This window comes from Mesoplodon mirus, assembly GCF_964341445.2.
Source record: "Mesoplodon mirus genome assembly, chromosome: 3".
NCBI classification, from domain to species: domain Eukaryota; kingdom Metazoa; phylum Chordata; class Mammalia; order Artiodactyla; family Ziphiidae; genus Mesoplodon; species Mesoplodon mirus.
This window is the reverse complement of record NC_138978.1, coordinates 158,658,249-158,672,569: the sequence shown is the minus strand read 5'-3', so window position 1 is coordinate 158,672,569 and position 14,321 is coordinate 158,658,249. Positions and strand designations below refer to the sequence as shown.

General features: G+C 41.2%; 1 protein-coding gene across 1 annotated transcript in view; it reads left to right on the top strand.

The window, feature by feature from the left end:
• The window catches only part of LOC309799397 (uncharacterized protein C1orf21), a 237,823-nt gene that overhangs the window by 68,898 nt on the left and 154,604 nt on the right, over positions 1-14,321 (top strand). The gene's annotated exons all lie outside the window — the stretch shown is intronic.

Genomic DNA, 14,321 nt, shown 5'->3' with positions numbered 1-14,321 from the left:
ACCCACCTGATGAGATGAAAAGCATGCTGGTTACCTTGGAGCAGTAGCAAGAGGCAACAGTGAGCCCATGGGTCTGGGTCCTGGGGGACCCTGAGTAAGTTGCCTAAACTTCTTAGACTTCAGTCTTCTCATATGTAAAATTAAGAACCTTGACCTCAGTGGTCCTTGAGGCCGTGTCTAGCTTGAAAGTCCAAGTATCTCAGGCTTTACCTTAAAGGCAGAGTGAGTCTTGGAGGGTTTTGGACCAGGGGAAGGACTTGACAGAATCAATGCACTAAGAATCTTAATTTGTCTTAGTTGTAGAAAATTAATGGGATAATTACTAACTTATGAGAAGTACAGTTTTTTACTAAAAATTTTAATCATGTTCTCATGTTTTTAAAACTGCCAATAGGACCATCCTGATGTCCATTGGACATTGCTTTGTGAATTTTTTCCTTTCTCAAAACAGCAAAGACACAAACAAAATCTGTGGCCTAGAAAATGCTCATCAATAGTGAGAAGTTTAAAGGGTTAGAACATGATTTACAAATACAAATTTTAATTTGTGAATCATAAAAATTCTTTAACATTTTCAGGGAGATCTTGGAATTAGAAAATTTATGTCTTTTATTTTTGCAGTGCCATTCCTAGGGTGGTAATGGCAGTGATGTCATAGAGGCGATATGGGGGTGACTTCCTCCCAGATACGGGAATACTAAGCAGCTTGCCAGATGTGCCTTTGACATATCCAGGACCAAAACTGCCTCAGCCTGGACCCCACTAGAGGTCCCACAGAGATGACAGCTGGCCAAAGGCCTTGTTAGAATAGAACGTGGTCAGACCCTAAACGTACCCCATTTCTGCCATGTCTTTCTCCAGTAGAAGTGTTTACCATCAAGCCATGCATTTAGTTCTCTTTTTCAGACAAAGACTTGAAACCTTCATGTGTCAGCCTGGAACTGAAGGTGGATATTTGGAGATTGTTAATGCCAAGAGGTGCTGGCCAGGTTGTCTGGATGCTGAGCTGTGGTCTCCTGTTGGTGGGCCCCAGTCGTGTGGCTCCTGCCTGCATTGTCGGGTCCTACCAGGCTTGTCCCTCTGGTCTCTTTCTCTAAGTACATTGTGTTGGACAAGCGGGAAGGAATACCATGTTCAGCAGTTATGCTACTTCAAATGGGAAACATTTGGGCTGATATCAAATAACTATTTTAGAGTAGACTGGAAATTTTGGTAACATTTACAAGGTCCTAATAACTCATAACTTGTAACCCTAGATGTTCCTCAATAGCGTATCAATGGCTGAAGATGAAAAGCTTCTTACCCTCCCTTTATGTGTTTGTGGTCTCAAACCCCACTAAACATCACCGAAACGATGGTAGGTACGTGGAAAGACTCCCCAGTGCAGAGTCAGGAGCAAACTCATCAGGAGCAGGACAGCATCTGCTGGTACATTAGGGAGGAGTGGTCATTCCTCACCTGATTTTGCTTTGTCCTCCTACGTCTGTTTTCTCTCAGCTTCTTACTGTTTGTTTTCTTTAAGTAGATGATTACACAGAATGTGTTTTTTGACTGAGCTCTACAAAATCGATGAAGTTCTCAAAAGTCCTATGCCTTTCTTGAGAGCAGCATGAGAACTGAAGTCCTTTTTTTTGTTTGTTTTTTAAAGGGACATTGATTTGTGCTACCTGAAAATGGTTATTTATACTTTCAATTTGTTCGGCCCTCTGAGGACATCATCCTTAAAAAGTTCTTTGTCATGGAAAGCTTAGCAAAGATTTAAATTTCAGCAAAAACAAAACCAAACCCTTGATTTTTCAGATGGTTGAGTTTTAGAAGCGCAGCTCAATGTCTCTAGGCTCTAACTGACAGTCAGGAAATGCACAGTCAAGGTCTGGCTGACTTATCCATTTTGGAATCTCTGGTCCCTAGTGAAATGTTGAGAACTAAACAAGTTACCAAAAAATGGTTGTTGAAATAAATAAATGGCACAGTTTTCTTGGGCAGATTAGGGACAACTATACGAGTGCCAGATGCTTCCAAAATTCCATTATACTAGTATAATATTACATATAACTCCCTTCCTATCTTTTTAGGGAGTATATACTGAACATAATTTTAAATTGTCTTTCATGGCTCAGATGAACATTTTTAACTATAGCTGTTGGTGATATGCTAAAGAGGTCACTGACCACGCAGGTGACCTAGGACCTGGGGCGGAGGAGAGAGAGATCCCTTCTTTTTTTTTGAATTTTTTTTTTTTTTTATACAGCAGGTCCTTGTTAGTCTTCCATTTTATACACGTCAGTGTACACATGTCAATCCCAATCGCCCAATTCATCACCCCCACCACCACCACCACTTTCCCCCTTGGTGTCCATACATTTGTTCTCTATATCTGTGTCTCAATTTCTGCCATGCAAACCAGTTCATCGTACCATTTTTCTCGGTTCCACATATATGCGTTAATATACGATATTTGTTTTTCTCCTTCTGACTTACTTCACTCTGTATGACAGTCTCTAGATCCATCCACGGCTCTACAAATGACCCAGTTTCATTCCTTTTTATGGTTGAGTAATATTCCATTGTATATATGTACCACATCTTCTTTATCCATTCATCTGTCGATGGGCATTTAGGTTGCTTCCATGACCTGGCTATTGTAAATAGTGCTGCAGTGAACATTGGGGTGCATGTGTCTTTTTGAATTATGGTTTTCTCTGGGTATATGCTCAGTAGTGGGATTGCTGGGTCATATGGTAATTCTATTTTTAGGTTTTTAAGGAACCTCCATTCCCACCAACAGTGCAAGAGGGGTCCCTTTTCTCCACACCCTCTCCAGCATTTGTTGTTTGTAGATTTTCTGATGATGCCCATTCTAACTGGTGTGAGGTGATACCTCATTGTAGTTTTGATTTGCATTTCTCTAATGATTAGTGATGTTGAGCAGCTTTTCATGTGAGAGCTCCCTTCAAGAGCCCCCCATGTCTCTTTGTGAAAAGAGGTTTCTAAGAGAATTCATCTGCTCAACATATATTGCAGACCTACTGTGTGCCTGACCTGTGCCAAAGGGAATATAGAGAGGAATAATTAGGACATGGTCATGACCTTGGAAATCTGTCTAGTGAAGGAGACAGACACATAAACACATAAGAGTGGAAGATGTGAGTGGCACGGTCATCCAGGCTGTGACAAAGCATAGGAGAGCTCACTGACCTTCGATTTGTCTGCACACAGTGGCCTCTGCCTTCAGAGCCCTGGCATGTCCACACAGAGGCTGGCCTGCCCACCCCCAGTGCTGCAGAAACAACGGCACTGCTCAGGGCTCTCTGTGCAGGAGCTGCAGGGGGGCCATGAGCCTCTCCTGCTGCAGAGCTGCTGTTTCTTGGTTTCTGTCTGTATTCGGTCCTGCCTGCCTATCTTTGGTTTAGTTCCTAAGGAGAACTAAGCTGCCACAGTTTACCTCTCATCTCTCTTTCCATCTCTTCTTTCTCGTCTCTTTTGCCTCTGCCCCCTTCTTCGTAAAGTTCATCACCATCCCATGAAGTCATGATGATACTGATGATAATGACGGTAACTATCATGTATTGATTTTTTTTTACTAATTGCCAGGGGTTGTGCTAAGCACTTTACATATATCGTCTCATCTGCGCCCCTCAACATTCATGCAGTCTTATCCCATCTTGTAAATGAGAACCCAAGGCCCTGTGAAGTCAATAACTTGCCCAAAGCCACACAACTCCTTTCCTTTACAAAATCACAAAATGCTGGAGGTAATCTTTGCATCTCTAGAATTTTTATTGTGTGCTTGTGTGTGTGTATGTATGTTGTGTGTGTGTAACAGAGAAGGAGACTGAGTCCTTCACCAACAAAGAGGTTTTATCTGTTTGCTTTCTCTACGTTTTTGGGCCACTTCCAGAAATCGAGCTGTTCTGGTTGGAACTTCAAGGTTCTAGCAGGCAGAATTTCAGATGGCCAAGGCTTTCCCTTAGGGACACTCATTTCAGTGAACAGCTCTCAGTCCAGCAGGCAAGTGATGGGTTTACTCAATCACTGGGTCACTGCTGACTTCCCCTCAGACCTGGGATTGTGTGGCCTGGGGCAGAGCGCTGGGAGAAAGAAAGCACTGTTAGGCCAGGCTTTGCAGCAGTCTGTGATGGATGAGTTCATTTGTTTTAGTGGGCGGGGGGGGGGGGGGTGGAAAGGAGGAAAGGGGTTATTGTGAGAGGAAAGAGGAATGCACGTTTAGATTTTGAGAGAAACACTTTTTCTAGTGTTCGCATCTTATCAAAGTGTTACTACATTGCTTCGTTAAAAGGTTTTATAGTTCTGAGGATATTAAACATACATGTACTCAAATATTAGCACCAAAATCCACCAATAAGATAGCAGCAGGCTTTTCTTGTTTTTATACAATTCTCACGTTTGCTTCTAATGGTTAGTTTGGGTAATTTGTATCTTTTGTATCTGTTGGTCATAGTTCTTTGTATCTACCATAGTAACCAGTTTAAGGCTGAGATACAAGTTTCTGCATTAAGTTTAGAGACTGAATTGAATCAGAAATGTGGACTACAGTAGCCTTGTATAAAAGTTGAGTCTTAGGCTTCCCTGGTGGCACAGTGGTTGAGAGTCCGCCTGCCGATGCGGGGGACAGGGGTTCGTGCCCCAGTCCGGGAGGGTCCCACACATGCCTCGGAGCGGCTGGGCCCGTGAGCCATGGCCGCTGAGCCTGCACGTCGGGAGCCTGTGCTCCGCAATGGGACAGGCCACAGCAGTGAGAGGCCCGCGTACCGGAAAAAAAAAAAAAAAAAAAAAAAGTTGAGTCTTTGTAATTCAGTAAGGAAAACATCCCGTGTCTTTTTCCAGTGTGTGCATCAGACAAAGATCAGTGGCATTCAACTCTTGTCCTTAGCACCACGAAAGTAACATCCAGATTTCCAAAGGATTAATCCAGCTGCAGTTCTGTTCTAGTTTGTGTTGTTAAAGAGGATTAGCAGCTCAAGACTGACATGACATCTGTTTCACTGTCCTCCTCCTCAGTAAATGAGGGTCTCTTACCCGAGGGCCTCTTTCCAAGGGTCTGCTAAGAGTAGCACATTTGCTGGATGTTACTACATTTCTTGTTGCACAAAATAAAGCTGAGACAAGCACTAATTTAATTAGCTTGAAATATCCTATGACTTTGAAGAACATCTCTGATCCCTTTTTTCCTTGCCATGTCCATTAGTCACTGGAATTTTATTTCACTTTACTTTATTATGTTTATGATCTGTTAGCCGTGTCTGAATGCTGGCCCTTCAGAGGCAGGACTCGTTATCTGTTCTTCACAATGCATTTCAACACACAGGTCGCCCAGAATGTCCTTCATTGGCCATTCAGGAAGGATCATGACTTATCTGCTTAGGTTAGAATCAAATTGTGCTTTTTAAAGTAACTCATACTTATTCTATTTACATGTTCTAGTCATTTCTTGATTTTTTTTTTTTTCCTTTCCAACTGTTTTCTCTCATTTTCTCCAGGGCCACATATGGGGGCAAACTGATTCTACCCAGTGCTCCTGAAAAGCCATGAGTCTGATAGGTAATGTCAGGCATCTGGCAGAGCAGAGTATGCACAGAACATTACCTTGCATTTTATAAGTGCTTTGCACAGCATTTCATGATCTACCTAGATTTTCAAAACAATCCAAAAAAAGAAGGAAAACAGCCGTTACTACTAGGATACTGACAAGGAAATCACATGGATTTGTCCCAAGTGACATGGTGACCCAGCAGCACAGCTGTCAAAAGATCCTGGTCATGGGTGTCTTGGTACAGAAGTTTCCCCACTGACGCAGGTTGGCAGCTTCCTGCAAATCCCCTTGGTATTCTGAGTCTTGGAGGTGGAAAATGAAGGAGAACTCAAAAAGTCCATGTATATCCGCCATTGGCCTTGATCACAGAGGAGCAAATCCAGAAACGGCCTAATTCTTCTGCATAGGTTCACCCTGGTGTGGATGGGTGGCTTTAATCAAGATCTGGTATTTTCGTTTCTTGCCTTCACAGAAGTAGTGTCAGCCATGCATGAACTGTGTGAACACATATAGGTAATACAAGAATAGATTTTTCAGCTACAGGGTGAAGGCACCAAACTCCTAAGTCCTTAGCTGAAGAACAATTATTCCACAAGCTTTTTCTATCCAGCTCTCTATAAGAAACATTTAAAATTTTTATTTTATTTTTATCCATTAAAGGCAGAATAGAAAAGAGGAAATAAGAGAGCTAAGCCTTGTTCATTTTTTCACTTGATACGCAATTGAAGTCAACACCCTTGGGCCAAAACATAATTGGTAATAATCTTTAGACCTCATAGGGCTTCCTGAAATATTTTGGAAAAAAAAATTGCAAGTATATCCTAATTGGGTAAGTGCTGAAACAAAGTTTCTAAATAAACCGAGTCTAGGTGAGAAATGGCCTTTTTATAAGTTGTCATTTCATCCTCAGCATCACTTGGACATAAGTTCAGGTAGGTCATAGAATAAAAGGAAGAGGCTCAGAGAGAGGCAGCCCAGCCTTGGTACTGAGGCAGGCATGTAACCCCTGCGACCAGGGCTCAGCATCCCCACTCCCCTTCCAGTGCTCTTTTCACTTGTCACCTTGTCTCCTCGTCCTCATACCTCACTGTGGAAATCCAACAAAAATGTATCATCTTGCATAGGACTTACTATTGTTACGTTTTGGAGAGACACCTCTGTACAATTATTATTTGTGGAAGTGAGAGTTTTCCCATAAAGAAAGCAAAAGCAGATATTCCTGTTTCTTTGGCGTTAATAGCATATTGTCAATTGTCATGCCACCAAATGAGTGTGATACGAGGAATGAATATCTTCTGTGATGCCAGCAATTGCCGGGTAATAGGAAGGTTTGACTTTTCCAGAGTATCCTCACGTCAAATGTGACATCTCTTTGTGTATTACCTTTAACATGCACAATGAAATGTGAAATGGTGTTAACAGTAGCCCAAGGATACCAAAGCTTCAAGATTAGAAATCACTTTCAGGCTGTCTTTCTTCTTCCCCCCAGTGGGCTGCTGTATTAACACTCATTACAGCGAAGCAGAACAGATGGGCAAACAGACTGATTAGTTATTTATATATATATTTTTTTCTTTGTGAAGCTTAGATGTTGGCTCTTTCTTCAATAAAAGAAAGGAATTTTTAGATGTTGCCTTGTCTTGATTTCCCTTTTTAATCAAAGGAAGAAAGGGGGTACTTTGCTCCTGATCTATTAATAATGTGCCAATTATCCTTTTCTTAACTGCTGACTTCATAGCTCTCTGTGTACCCATTGCAATCAGAATTCGATTTTCTCTAGCCCTCCAAGCTGCATGTGGTGTCTTCATGTTCTTTCTGGCCTAGGATTTCTTTATGGAGTTTATCACTTTTAATTCATTTTTCAGAAGTGTCTTTCTTGACAAGGAAACTGTCTATAGTGTTTTTGGCTTTTCCATCCAAAATGAAAAAATAAATGATTAATTGGTGGAAAGTGAAATTATCCATAATATTACATAAATAGAAATATTTTCCATAGCCTTTTTAAAGAAGGTCAGATATTTCTTTGATTTTTCTTAAAACAGATTTTGCATATTTTATTCCTTCCCAATTTTATAAAAGTAGGTTTTTTGATGAAATTATGCTTCCAGTTCAAAAAGTTAAGGTAAAGAAAAAAGCCATCCACAATTCCACTTCTGGATATATATATTCAAAGGAAATGAAATTATTATCTTGAAGAGATATCTGCACTGCCATGTTCATTTCAGCATTATTCACAGTAGTCAAGGTATGGAAACAAGTGTCCTTCAGTGAATGAATGGATCAAGAAAATGTGAGACAACACACACACACACAGAGGAATATTATTCAGCCTGATTATGAAAGAAATCCTGCCCTTCCCAACTATATGGATGAACCTGGAAGGAATTAAGCTAAGTGAAATAAGCTAGACAGAGAATTTTATATGTAGGATCTTAAAAATAAAAATGTCAAACTTATGGAAACAGAGAGTAGAATTGTGGTCGCCAGAGGCTGGGGAGTGGGAAAAATAGGCAGAGGCTGGTAAAAGGGTACAAACTTTTAGTTATAAGATGAATAAGGTCTGAGATATAACATGGTGACTATAGTTGATAACACAATATTGTATAATTGAAAATTGCTAAAAGAATAGAACTTGTGTACGCATCAAAAAAAAGTAAATATATGAAGTGATACATGTGTTAATTAACTTGGTGGGAATCCTTTCACAATGTATATAGTATATTGAATCATCCTGTTGAATATAGTATATTACAGTTTTGTCAACTATTCCTCAATAAAGCTGAAAAAAATAAAAAGAAATCCATCTGCACTGGAAAAAAAGAAAAAAGCCATCATAAATCCATAATCTTTTCTTATAAAAGGGCAAATGTATCACACATATATAACATGCATAAAAAAGTAATGGACTAACTTGTATATAGAAAAGAACTTCCTCAGGTTATAATGTGAAGTGTCCTGGAACAATAATTCCCCTAAGGATATCTAAAATAGTACGCGAAGAGTCTTGAGGCATAGTGTAAGGAGAGGAGGGGTAAACGTGCACAGTTAAAGGTTTTTTAGTCTTTTTGAAAAATTTTGAATTGGATTTACAGATTTGCTAATGTATTTTATCAAAGCAAGAAAATTATTCTATAAAGATGGCCCTATATGAGGTTAATGCATAGCATTATGAAGGGATTACAGCTTCTAATTTCATGATATAGGATAATATAGCCGTATAGCCACTTGGGGAGATTTTTACACAAAGCCGTGGGCTATTAATTGGAGCCCATGTTGTTGAGGTGCCCAGTGATCCTATCATATAGATTATTTAGTTTTAAAAAATCATCCTCAGTGGAACTTGGTATTAGAAGATTCCATCAAACATCAAAGAGATGCTTCAGTTTAATTCTCACACTGTGATCTGTGACTTCAGAAATAGCATGCTGTTAATAACAATATGTGAGAATGAGACTCAGATCTTCTTGTTGCTTTCGGTCTCTGCATGCTCATTTGCACCCTCAGTTACCTCTCTAAGTGGGCTGGTTTCAGGGAGGTGAATGAATAGATGATGTGGGAGTTGGGAGAGAAAAGCTGAGCAAAACTAATGGAAAAATGGAAGCCAAAAAAATATGCTCGAATTTATGTGAAGGATAGTAGAAACTGAAGGGAAACTTTCTTGAGCAGATGATGGTGGCAGTAATTAGGGGTACATTTCTGAAGGTCTCCTCAATTTGAGGTCTCAGTTAGATTGAGGTTAATTAAGAGAATTTTCGGTAGAAATGAAACCTTGACATTACATCAGGCTATAAAAGAGATGCAGTTCAGTAGTGTTTTAATGATGTTTATTCAGCTATGGTTGGGTCTCAAACTCAACCTTTCTTGACATTCCCAATCTCGAGGCTGAATCAGGTGCCTGTGGGGTGAACTCCCCTGTCATCCTATATTTAACCGGCAGTTGCTGTACCAAATTGTTGTGAAACTGGTCTGTCTCACGATCACCTTTCTCTGCGTGTTCATATTCTGTGGGGGTGGGGAGGACACTGTATCTTGTCCTGTTTATCTCTATATACCCAGTGTCTGCCAAAAACGTGTCTGTCAGTTTAGTAGTTTTCAATAAATATCTATTGATTAAATGAATGAATGAATGGACAATTGTTTATGTGCAGAATCCAAATGACATAGTAAAAAACTTTCCCCAATGATCAATGGTTAATTTTGAGAGTTGGAGATCCTTTGCCTCTCAGATAACTTCATAATTATCTCCTTCGAAATGGGCAAAATATTAAAATATATTTCTGTCAAGGTTGTAAAACTTGAAAACCTCACTCTTAAAATTAACTTACTGCTGTAAAATACATAATGTGTGTTTCAAAAACAAAACCCGCACCTAATTGTGATTTGGAGAGAACTCACATTGAGCGATAGTGCTTTTTTTTTTTTTTTTTTTTTTTGCGGTACGCGGGCCTCCCCTGTTGCGGAGTACAGGCTCAGCGGCCATGGCTCACGGGCCCAGCCGCTCCGCGGCATGTAGGATCTTCCCGGACCGGGGCACGAACCCGTGTCCCCTGCGTCGGCAGGCGGACTCTCAACCACTGCGCCACCAGAGAAGCCGTCCACTTTTTTTTTATTCAAGTAAGATTTGTTGCTACAAACAGAATTTCTAAAACAGAAGAAACAGTGCACAGTGCTTTTCAGGAATAGCAAAGAGTAATTCACGTCTTAGATTCTTACATTAACTTCTTGGGTAGATTGTGAGGCTGTCAGTGTGAAATAGGAATGAGGAACAGAAAAGGAAGAGGACTCCCAGAGAGGAGGGTTGTAAACTGTCTCTGGATTCCTACTGTCCTTCTGGATTTTGCTAGGGTTTCCCACTCTCCTTCCTGTTTTTACTTTGTTTATTCTGAGGAGGCGGCAACAGACTGGGAGGGGAGGCAAGGTTTCCCCTCTCACTTCGGATTGCTCTGCGGTGTATCGTGTACGTGTGAGGTTGTTTTCCCACATTCCTTTTTGAAAAGTAAGGAATTCATTCTGGGAGCCCACACCTGTCACCTTACGTGGTGATGCTGAAAGGGAAGGAGGGACATGGGCCAAGCAGCAGCAACAACAACCCTTAGCAGCCACCTGCTTACAGAGGAGTTTTTTCCCTTCTGCCTTTAGAACTGATTCCTGTCTCCTATCCTACTTGTCTCATATTTCAGTGCTGTTCCTTTAAAAACTGTAGTAGGTCGACAGAGTGGATTTCAGCACTACTAATTTAATGTCTCTCAAAGTGTGCTCAAATTTGGATCAAATGGACTTCCTATATCTTAGGAGGTTTTATAGTTTATCTTTAAAGTTGGATAAAGTTAGCAAGGCCTCCTCCAGGGCCTCACAAGCATCAGCAGTGCAGTCCTCTTCCCTGCCCCGCCCTGACCTTGACCCCTCTGAACACACACACACACACACACACACACACACACACACAGACATCCGCCTCGCACTTCTAAGTTCCAGTGTCTTAGGTCAGGCAGTTCTTTACATCTGGATGATGGTACTGTCCTTTCAGCCTGGCAAGTTTCTACCAAACGTTAAGACCCTACAGAATATCACTTCTTTTAATTCCTGCCTTTTCCCAATCATCATTTAATCTGCTTCCTTGAATTCTACATTGCCATAGATTCCTGTGAATCATTTATCATGGCACTTAATACACTGTATTGTGTAGGTTAAAAAAAAAAGTCAGCACATCTCCCCCCATCTGGCCCGGGAGCTCTATAGACCAATATGAGTAGACCATCAGTGGAAATACTGTAGCTTTAATGACATTGCTGCTAACTATCATCAGAATAGTTGTGTGTGTGTTTTCCATATAGCTTTAAAAAGGGGAAAATGTGTTAACATGAGGTTACCTAATAGTGTTGAGAAACTGATAAACATTAACTAGGAAAAAATATCATCCTTGTTTGTAAAACTTTACCAACTAACCCTATACTTTCTGTTAATGATTTTATATAACCAGTGATAGAAACTAGTCTGGAGAACTATACAAAGACATGGTTAGTATTATAGCCATTGAGTTGATGTTGAAATTTGTATTTGCTTGGCTTGATTTAAGATCATTACCTGTGTTATCTAAGTTCACTTATTAGATTGATTTAGAATTATCTTTTAGTATTGGGCTAATTTGAAAATTTCCCTTTGCTGAGATTAGGTGGTTTAAATGGTAGAATTTCTATGTCCATAGATGTTGTCAGTGCTCTAGGAAGGAGGGCTTAGGGGCACCAATTTTGTTGGAAGAGAAAACTTGCAGCTGCCTTTGGTTAGCACTGTTCTTTTTTTTTTTTTTTTTTTTTTGCGGTATGCGGGCCTCTCACTGTTGCGGCCTCTCCTGTTGCGGAGCACAGGCTCCGGACGCGCAGGCTCAGCGGCCGTGGCTCATGGGCCCAGCCGCTCTGCGGCATGTGGGATCTTCCCAGACCGGGGCACGAACCCGTGTCCCCTGCATCGGCAGGCGGACTCTCAACCACTGCGCCACCAGGGAAGCCCTGGGTAGCACTGTTCTTGACACTGAGAAACATCAGTTGTTCCTAAAGTGGAGAGGAGAGTAGTGGAATATGGGTGCTGATGAAGATTAAGAGGGTGGCTTGGCAGCTTCTTTTGCTCTGCCATGGGTGTGAGGGGTAAGGGCCTGTGTTACAGTGGGATGGATGGAGATGAAGGCATGGGTAGATGTTTCAAAGTAAACACCTACAAGACTGGAACGGCTTGATAAGGATGATGAAAAAATAAAATAAATAAAAATGAGCAAGCTGAGCACGACAAACCTTGAGAATTTGGATAGTGACCTTGAGTGGGGCAGGGGAAGGTAAATTCACTGCAGTTAACTAGGGGATTGTCTCCTTTGTGGTTTATCCATAAATGCTCTTGCAGCCTTTAGTAGAGGTCAAACAGAGGCTTAAAGGCTCTGAAAGAGGTGGACGACCACCTCGTTTTCTTCCCTTCATATTCCTATATCTGCTCAGTCCTTAAAGCATTCAGCTAACTAAGCAGAAAATTGACAAAAAGTACATTTAAGTCCTTTCCCCCATCTCCTTCCTTCCCAGACAGTATCGCGTCAAGTAAAATAAAGTATTGAATGATTTATGGAACCCACTGGAAATGCTAGCCCATGTTCCAACCCACCTCCTCCTGGCAAAATCTGAGGAGCTAGGAAGAGCTGGCCTGTGTGCAGGACAGGATGAGGAGGTTGGAGGACTTTTCCCAGCCTCTGGAACTCGATGGATCTCAACAATGTGCTTTCCTCTCTCTGAGGCTTTTTGAGATTCCAGAACATTAGCAAACCTATATAGCCTATTAAGTTTGTGTGTGGCAAGTAGGAGTGCTCAAATATTTATTTGAATAAATAAATAGAAATTTTTTAGCTCCTCAAAAAGTCCAGCCACACCTAGAGTCTGTCATACAGAGTGAAGTAAGTAAGCAAGAGAAAAACAAATACCGTATGCTAACACATATATATGGAACCTAAAAAAAAAAAAAAAAGGTTCTGAAGAACCTAGGGGCAGGACAGGAATAAAGATGCAGATCTACTAGAGAATGGACTTGAGGACAGGGGGAGGGGGAAGGGTAAGCTGGGACAAAGTGAGAGAGTGGCACGGACATATATACACTACTAAATGTAAAATCAATAGCTAGTGGGAAGCAGCTGCATAGCACAGGGAGATCAGTTCGGTGCTTTGTGACCACCTAGAGGAGTGGGATAGGGAGGGTGGGAGGGAGGGAGACGCAAGAGGGAGGAGATATGGGGATATATGTATATGTATAGCTGATTCACTTTGTTATAAAGCAGAAACTAACACACCATTGTAAAGCAATTATACTCCAATAAAGATGTTAAAAAAAAAAAAGTCCAGCCACAGAACACTCTAAGACATAAATCACAGCAAGATCCTTTTTGACCCACCTCCTAGAGGAATGGAAATAAAATGAAAAATAAACAAATGGGACCTAATGAAACAAAATCTTTTGCACAGCAAAGGAAACCATAAACAAGACGGAAAGACAACCCTCAGAATGGGAGAAAATATTTGCAAACAAAGCAACTGACAAAGGATTAATCTCCAAAATATACAAGTAGCTCATGCAGCTCAATATCAAGAAAACAAACAACCCAATCCAAAAATGGGCAGAAGACCTAAATAGACATTTCTCCAAAGTAGACATACAGATTGCCAACAAACACATGAAAAGATGCTCAACATCACTAATCATTAGAGAAATGCAAAGCAAGATTACAATGAGGTATCACCTCACACCAGTCAGAATGGCCATCATCAAAAAATCTAGAAACAAATGCTGGAGAGGGTGTGGAGAAAAGGAAACCCTCCTGCACTGTTGGTGGGAATGTAAACTGATACAGCCACTATGGAGAACAGTATGGATGTTCCTTAAAAAACTAAAAATAGAATTACCATATGACCCAGCAGTCCCACTACTGGGCATATACCCTGAGAAAACCATAAGTCAAAAAGATAGATGGGGCTTCCCTGGTGGCACAGTGGTTAAGAATCTGCCTGCCAATGCAGGGGACATAGGTTCGAGCCCCGGTCCGGGAAGATCCCACATGCCGTGGAGCAACCAGGCCCATGCACCACAACTACTGAGCCTGAGCTCTAGAGCCCATGAGCCACAACTACTGAACCCACGTGCCACAACTGCTGAAGTCTGCACGCCTAGAACCCGTGCTCCAGAACAAGAGAAGCCACCATGATGAGAAGTCCATGCACTGCAACGAAGAGTAGCCCCCGCT